Below are 8,241 nucleotides of genomic sequence, written 5' to 3'. Positions count from 1 at the left end.
CTATGACTATATTTCTGATCCAAAAAGACCAGGATCCAAATAGAACTAAAAAGATATTTTGCACGTCTATAACATCTCCATCCACAGATAAATTAATAATACAGTTGCAGTCAGCAATCTCTTGTCTCACGATATAGTGTTCATAACAAGAAAGTAAAATAAGATACAGAAGCAAATGTAAACAGAAAACTTCCTAATTTGGGGTTTGTTCACCAGGGGCTAAATATCACCCTGGATCCTCTCACAAAACTTCACAAACATTAATGTCTAAATTTGACCAACACCAATGTGTGGTACCATATACAGGTAAATAGTATTAATCCCCATTTTATAGTTTGGAGAAACCGCTGTGTGGAGAAGCTAAAATTGCCCAAAGTCTGATGCAGAACCACTTATAGAATCTAGAGCTCCTGACTCATGGTTCTGTGATTGTCTTCTTCATTACTACAGTTCAGCAAATATGAACCAGTTAACAATTTGAAGGTTTTTTAACTTAAAACAAAACTGGGGTGGGCAAGCTCTTTGAGATTCTGTAGACAACACAAAGATACCCTCTTAATTGGCACAACTGAGTAGAAATAGAAAGGTCATCCTAAATTATTGTTCTAATTAGATGAGTCAGGATGAGCTCTCCTTGTATCAGCCAGTAAAGCAGCAAGACCAGGAGGAGCTGAAAGAGGTGAGACCTTCACGCACACATAAAACAGAGGAGAGAAACTCACACTTTGCTTTTAGTAAAGGAGGAGGAACTCTGATCCCGACATCCTGCTTGACTTTGACCCTGCTCAGCACCTGTAGTTTGCAGGTCAGATGTCAAGAGAGGTTCTGTGATGTGACTGACCCAGCACCTCTAGCCCATTTGAGTTGTTTGAGCCAGGGCTCTTTATATCAGGGATTCTCAAACTTTTATGCTGGGACTCCCTTTGAAAATATTTCATGCTGTGATGAGCCCCCCCACATGCCACCCTTACTGGCACGTGTGGGGGACTGACACCCTCCCCATAATAACCTCATGACCCCAGTTTGAGAACCCCTGCTTTATATATTACTCGCTCAACCCTCTTGTTTGCTGGTGAGATTTCAAGACACAGATTTCTGTGTGGGTTCATAAAGCAGAACTTGAGACACAGTTATTGACACCCACACATTTGGCAAAAACCAGTCTTTGTCTGCTACCATTTATTGGCCAGTAGCTTCACCAAACATCACTGAATGGTTAGCCTGATTCCTTTGTTTCATTTCTTGCAACATCTGCTCTCTCTAATTGCTATTGCTTAGTAGGATGGAAGAAGAGGGAAGTACAACAATAGAAATTATGCATGGGTAATTATATTTGTTTTTGTCCTCTCTACTCCCATCCTGCATCCCTCTTGCCTCCTCACCTCTCTGAATATTTTCTTCTAGGCCCTCCTTATTTATTACTTTGCTCTAAAAGTCTTAAACAGCAATCCACTCACTTCTTTTCCAGTTGATGTATTAGCCTTGCCAGAGATCTTTTGCCTCTCTGCTTCTGGTAGGCAGAGCCATAACAATCTTCACAATTGTTAGGTAGGATGTGATAAAGTGGTGACTAAACCAGGAAAATTTACTGCTGAATAATTGTCTACAGCATTTTCCATAGTGTTAATCATTGTCTGAGCACTTCACAAACATTACTGATTATTGTCATTTTACAGATGGGGTAACTGAAGCAGTGAGAGATGAAGTGATTTACCCAGTCACTTAGTGAGTCAAGGAGGGAATCAAGAGTAGAACACATGAGTCTTGAAACCCAGTTCCTTCCCCTACTACATCAAACTCTTATAAGTCCAAAATCAAATATCTACACGCATTTTCCAACCAAGAACTACTTCAAATAAGCTTACTCCAAATCCATTGTACATTACACTTTCCAGATCATCTTCTTAGCCTGTAATGCTTGGAGTCTCATGATATTCAGAGCCTCCTGTAATATGTACTTCCTACAAGTGATTCTATTCTTCTTTTGCTGGTTCCTAACTTACTTCTGAATCTAAGGTTGGGGGTAATCCACAGTTACCCCATTTCTACCCTGTCTGATTTTTTTCCTTGTTGGATTTATTATTGCTCATATAATCATTTCTATAATAAGCCTCTAAATTAATACACAATGTCTTTTGCAGCTGTAGAATTAAATTTATTCCCAAATGCCTTGGTTTCTGACACAATTAGGTTTTGATACATGGATATTTCTGCTTACTTGAAACTTGGTAGTGAAGGACTCTACATTTTGAATGGCCTCATAAATATATATTGAATTTAATTTTCTAACATACAAAAACCATTTTCCTTGTTTGGGTGGTTTGGGGGGTGGTTCAGAGAAACATTTTCTATAAATATTTTTGTTGTGTACAACTAATTAGTTCATAAATCAATATGTCCCAGTATGGTGCAGATTACCCCAAAGCCAGTGAAAATGGTTGAACATAACTGCATTCTCCCGACTTTTACCTATCTCTAGTGCACACTTCTTACCAGCCTATTAACTTTTCTGTGGCTATTTATTGCGTTAAGTAAGCATTTAGTGGTGCCTCTGCATTTTCTCATTCTACTTGCTAAAATTTTATCCCTTTGGGTTTTTTTCCCTTCCATTTCATTCTTTATCCTAATATATGTCTGTACCACTCCTAGCAATTTTAAATAATCATTACTAAACATGCTCCACATATCTGTGGTGTCCTGATGCGAAGCCATTAAACAATAATCAATAGTAAGTTAAGCACAGAATGAGCATTTGGCACCTATAGTGAAAGCTCCCATAATTTTCCATCTTCAGCTCTCTAGCAAAAACATAAGCATCTCTCAAGTAAGCAGGTGAAAAGAGATACGAAAGCTACAAATATGCATTTCTGATGGAGGACATCTGTTTCTTTGTACAGGTGCAGCTGATCAATTGAGATCCCAGTCTAGGAAGGTGCCTCTATTCAAGAAGGGAGCTTAAACATATGCTTAACTTTAAGGACATGCTCAAATCCCACTGAAGTCCATTTTTGTTTGAATTAGGTTTGCTTTTTTTCCCCTAAATCTATTAAAACTTCCTTTATTGTTGCAAGTGGGATGTAAACAGCTTCAGAAGTAGTAATTCCTGTTCTGATGAAACATCAGTTGTGAGTTACATATCTTCAATTGCCCATCACACCCACTATTATTTAAAAAAAAAAATTTTTTTTTCCAAAAGTCATGACATAGCCCAGATCTAGAATGACAGAAATTCCTGATTGATGACTGTTTTGACAGTTGCCAATCTCAGTCCAATTATTAAGGGACACATCCACATATTAAATGGAGAGAGAGCTACTCTCTCCTCCCTTAGCACTGGTTACTTCTAAACACAGCTGAAGCACAATGGAAGCTGATGGAACAATCAGAACAAGCTGATGGAACAATGTTGGGAAATTTAGTCCTCCTGTCCCAATTCAGTGGATAAACAGACTCTTCATTCTCCAAGGGTTGTCTAATCTGCATTCACTAAGGATTTAATCCAAAATCCATTGAACCCAATGGAAAGCCTTGCATTGATTGCAACGGGTTTTGAATCAGGCCTTACACATTGACTTGAAAAAGAACTTCAAGAAAAAGATAAAACCACCACCCCAGAGGCATTATCCCCCTAATCCTATTTTATTCACAACATTTGTACAGGTACATGTACGATTTATTATGCATTATCCTATTGCAACAGTGAAATTCTCCTCATCTGCATATTTCCACAGCCCCAGCACTACTGGGTGACAAATACCTTAATTTTAAAATGAAATGTATATGGCAGGCACCATTTCTGTCTAGCTGACAAAAGGAACTCCCTAGCTGAAGCTGTTTTCACCTACAGTTTGCCAGCAGCATGTTTTTCTGTTTAATTGTGTTAACATTTTGTTCAGAGTTATCCTAACTGGCATGTATTCTATCTGATAAACATCCCCTTCTTTTCGTTTCTGTACAGAAACATTATTTATTTATGGCGTTATTGTTACAGACAACTAAACACCCAAGAGAGAAACACATTTGCTTTCCTACATGTACCAGCACACACTTCTAAATCCAATTCATTCTTCTTATAGAAATATGTAAAAACTCAGTAAAAGTCTTTCTTCATGGTGTATCTTTGGACTCCACTGGGGACTGGGAGCAGGGGCAGGTACAGAAGTAGTAAGTGTTCAGAACAACAGGGAAAAAAATGCCATTTCAGGCTTTTTAGCTAACATATTAGCCAACTTTCTCCTTTTCAGGCCTAATTCGTCATGTCTTAACAGCTAAATTAACTAAACGTGCACCTCATAATATGAATAAAATGTATAGTTGAAAATATGAAACACTGAAGTCTAATCTGTTTAATTTAGCCACATGCTTAAGATTGCATTTGTATGGAGAGAGGGCAGTGGGAAAAGATAGAACAGACTCATTTTCTCTAATTTGTCATGGTTTTCAATTTCATTTGAATGGTTTCTGCTGGAAAGCCACACTTTGGCAAAGTGTATTACCCCTTTCTCCATTTCATCTCACCTGATCTGCCTGGTGTTCATGAACTCCACCATGTGGTCAGACTTAACAAGAGTCTTTCCCTTCAACCATCCAGGGACTATTTCATAGCGGAGGACAGTATATTAACATCCTTCTTTCTGCCTGGTCTCAGCAACATTCACCAATGACTGACAGGATTCTAATGAAAATCCCTGGTCCCACCACATCCCAACAGTATACTGTGAAGTAGACATCTTTCTCTAAAGGAAAACGTCTAACCAAATGTAGAAATTCAGTCCTCCAAACACACGCTCACGGGCACAGTGCAGTGTGTAGATAGACAGTTTTCTTTGCTCTGGGAAAGCCGTACTTGCCAAGGAAATAAAAGCTCACCAAACAGTCTTCGTAATTGTTTTACTTACTAAAGCACTGAAGTCCTTCTGTACCCTATACACTTTGAACCTCTGCCTGGTTAAGATGTACACAAATTAAGAGTAAATCAAACTCTAGGTGACATGGTAAGTGATCACGTGAATCCAGTCAGAGGCTGGAATTTATTTCCTTTTTTACCTTTTTAAAAAGTGATATAATTACTTGTGGAAGGTCCCATAAACAGCCTTGGAGATGAACTTTTCCTCTATATCCCTAGAATGAGTGACTCATGTTTTGGTAGGGCAAACTCCCCCCTACTCGGAACAGCACCACCACTACTTTACCAAGGTATTTAAGTCCAGAGCTGTGAAGTGAAAGCTGCTAGGAACAGAGCGGATAGTTCTCTCTGCATTTCCATTCAAGCTCTCAATACCCCTGCTGAGATTGCAAACATGGGAGCCAATTGCTTTGTCATCAGGAAGGCTGGCTGACAGCAGATTCATGGTTAGGTAACAATAGGCGCAGCTTTACCAGGAGGTGGTGACTAACTCAGCCAGTTAATGGCTACTCAGAATGGACTGTCTCTACTCTTACAAAACCAGAGGGAGGAGGCACACATGAAGATCACAGAGATGTCAGGATCTAAAAGACAAACACCCAAAACAAACAAACAGACTGTCACCATGTTGATTAGTACCACATGTTGGTGCTTTTTCGACATGGATACCTGGCAGTGGGAAATGGACTCTGAGCACTAAATTAATTTATTCCATGCCACCAAATAGCCTGTAGATCAACAGTTCACAACCTGGGGGGCGGGACCCCTTTGGGGGGGGGGGGGGGGGACCAAAGATTACAGAGATCCATGAGGCTTCAGTAATATTGAGGTCATTTACCCCCCCCCCCCCAGCTCTGCACCAGCCAGAGCGGAGGAGCAGCCCCCCTCCCCCCCAGCTCCACACAGGCTGGGCACCCAACTGGAGAGACGCAGCCCTGCACCAGTAGGAGCCTGGAGCAGCCCCAGCCAACCCACCAGGGCCCATCTCCATTACCCTTAGTCCATTAGAGATGGGAAGAAACAGACATATAGGAAAGGGTGGCACACAGACTCAGGACAGAGAGGAAGGTGGACAAAAGTTATGGGAAGAGACATAGTGAACAGCAATGTTGTAATAGCAGTTAACTAGATTCGCTATTGACAGCAGGGCAGAAATGGCTTTTTAAAAGGAACTACAGTGTGGACAGAGTAAAGACCTTCATAAATAATACATACATATTAATATATTATGCACGCTTATGTATATACACCTACTAATACTTTGGTCTTCTATGTCTTCCATCGGAAGATCTCCAAGTGATTTACAAATATACATACCTCCATGAAGTAGCATTTATATACATTACACAAACATACACAGAGAATAACAATCGCTCTCCATCTACTCATTCGCAAGCTATTTTTGATAACACATCAGCTTTTTAACCGAAACCAATCTTCTCTTTTTTGCACTTTTCTTGTTTAAAGGACTTTTTCAACCCATCAACTGCTCCTTACCATGGTAAGCACCAGAAGGTCTTCCAAGAGACCTTTGTTAACAGAATCAGTCTTTTATCTGTAGTGTTTCTTGCTATGAAAAAGAGACAGGACTCAGGTGTAGTAAAACACAAAAGTGATGCTGTATTGAGGAACACTGGACACCACCTCAGCTCTCTGGCTCTGTAACTCAGACAGGAGCATAGTTTGTGCTCTGTAGTGTAACCACTCCACCACTATAATGGGATGACTCCACGCCAGACTAATTGCCCAACAACAGAATCTGTGGGGCAACTTGCTTCCCACCACTGCAACGAGAAGGCACAGGACAACTCACCCATCTGCACCCCTGCTGAAGAGGGAGATGCATGGTGAATCAACAGATACTGGCACAGGGGGTAGGTGGAAGGATCAGTGAATCTGGATAGAGACGAACATGGAACTGATGAGTGTGTGCAGGGTGGGGAGGGAAACGAGAGTGTTTTACCCAGGGAATATCATGTGTTTCACTGAGTGATGTGGAAAAGTTTTGGAGGACCCCAGGTTAAAGTTTGACAGCACATCACTGCTTCTCACACCAGCTAAGGTAGCTGATTCATTAATAAACTTCGTTGCTTACATCTCTCTGCCGGATTATAAGAACTCTGGAGCAGCTCTCAGAAGTATAATATAAAACAGCATTTCTTGTTGCTGAAGGTATTATGTATCAGAGCAATGTAGAATGACTTCAGTAAAGTTGTGAACAGGTATGTATAATGGCGTTATTTACAATTAAAAATATCTTCAGGGCAACATCTAGCATGTGGGGGTGAGATTTGCAAAATCACTCACTGTTGGCCTAATTCTGTTCCCACTGGACTCAGTGGGACCATTTGAAAATCCCAACCTGTCTTGCCCTCTGGTTTTTACATATAACAACTTTATACTTTACTTTTAAACCTGCTACTGAGGGTTTTTCTGCATAATAGTTTCACAGCCACAAGAGGTGAGATTTTCAAAGCATCTTAACTGAGTTAGGTTCTCAAATCCCATTGAATTTCTTGGGAGTCGAGCACCTAACTCCTTTGTCTTATTTGAAAATCCCAGCCAGTTATTTAATTGTCATAATTTAGTAAATATACTTAACCTCTATAGGTAAAGCTCTTTCCTAAAACACTATCCCACACTCAGATTAGCCTGACATCTTGTGGCCACAAGGAACATAACATTCCGTTAACCAAACATTCATACACTGCCATTGATGCACATAAACATGCTAATGAGTGCATTATAATTTACACAAATACAAAATAGCTCTGGCACAGTGCAAGATGCAATTATTTCACCTAATTAAAAGTGGCCTCAGTGTTGTGTGTTAATGGAACAAATTGATACATAATTTCAAAGACAAAATCCAGTTACAAATAATGTGGAGTTTTGGTTAACTAAACTATTTCAGTGTGCAATGTTGTTGTAGGTGTGTCGGTCCCAGGATATCAGAGAGATGAGGTGGGTGAGATAATATCTTTTATTGAACCAACTTCTGTTGGTGAGATAGTCTGTCTCAGATATTACTTCACCCACCTAGTCTCTCTAAACTATTTCAGGTAATATTCTGAAATCCTAAAAATTAATCACATATATTCCAAACTATTATGTAGCTAATGTGAGATGTAAATGTGGCCAAGGCATCTGAAAGTTTCTCTCTGAAGTTGTGGCGTTTAATATGGCCTTGAGTTTTGCTATAGGGACTGAACTGATCTCTGCACAGGAATAGAACATGTAGTGCTTTAGTGCAGTGGAGTTTAAAAAAACAAAATCAAACCCAACAACCCTCTCAGACAGGATGATAAATGGCTAATAAAAAAAAGTTTTTTTGA

This window comes from Emydura macquarii, unplaced genomic scaffold (assembly GCF_026122565.2).
Source record: "Emydura macquarii macquarii isolate MOO-44397 ecotype Brisbane River unplaced genomic scaffold, CSIRO-AGI_Emac_v2 contig_480, whole genome shotgun sequence".
In the NCBI taxonomy this organism is placed as follows: domain Eukaryota; kingdom Metazoa; phylum Chordata; order Testudines; family Chelidae; genus Emydura; species Emydura macquarii.
This window is presented reverse-complemented; position numbering follows the sequence as displayed.